The sequence below is a fragment of the Wasmannia auropunctata genome, unplaced genomic scaffold (genome assembly GCF_000956235.1).
Source record: "Wasmannia auropunctata unplaced genomic scaffold, wasmannia.A_1.0 LD288082.1, whole genome shotgun sequence".
NCBI lineage: Eukaryota > Metazoa > Arthropoda > Insecta > Hymenoptera > Formicidae > Wasmannia > Wasmannia auropunctata.
Window position 1 is genome coordinate 1 of NW_012074808.1, and position 434 is coordinate 434.

The following is a 434-nucleotide window of genomic DNA, read 5'->3' on the forward strand; positions in this document are numbered from 1 at the left end:
TCCGCCTCGTTAGCTCGCAACTGAGCAAAAAGAAGAATAAAAAATACATTTGCGATAGGTATGTATAATAAAAATTTTTAAAATGTTTTTGAAATAACAATAAACAATTCAACAATGTAAATAAAATAAATTGATTTTTCAGATACCTGCACTATTTTAATTCGAGCGAAAAGTTGGAGGTCCACACCATAAACTGCAGCGAGATGAACGAATGCGCGATCAGGTTACCAAGCGAAGACGACAAGTGGCTAAGTTTTAACTACAGCAGGAAGGAACGTGTCCCGTTTGTTGTGTATGCCGACCTGGAATGTATCCTGACAAAAATGGAGAGAGATCCGGAAACCCCGAGCTACAAATATCAGCATCATCAAGTATTTAGCATAAGTTATTACGTACACTGCTCGTATAATGACGCGTTATCGACGTATCAGTTT

The 434-nt window shown here is 37.6% G+C and overlaps 1 pseudogene; it reads left to right on the top strand.

Moving 5' to 3' along the window:
• The first annotated feature begins 8 nt into the window (after positions 1 to 8).
• On the top strand, positions 9 to 379 carry LOC105461449 (annotated as a pseudogene).
• The last annotated feature ends 55 nt before the right edge of the window (positions 380 to 434 follow it).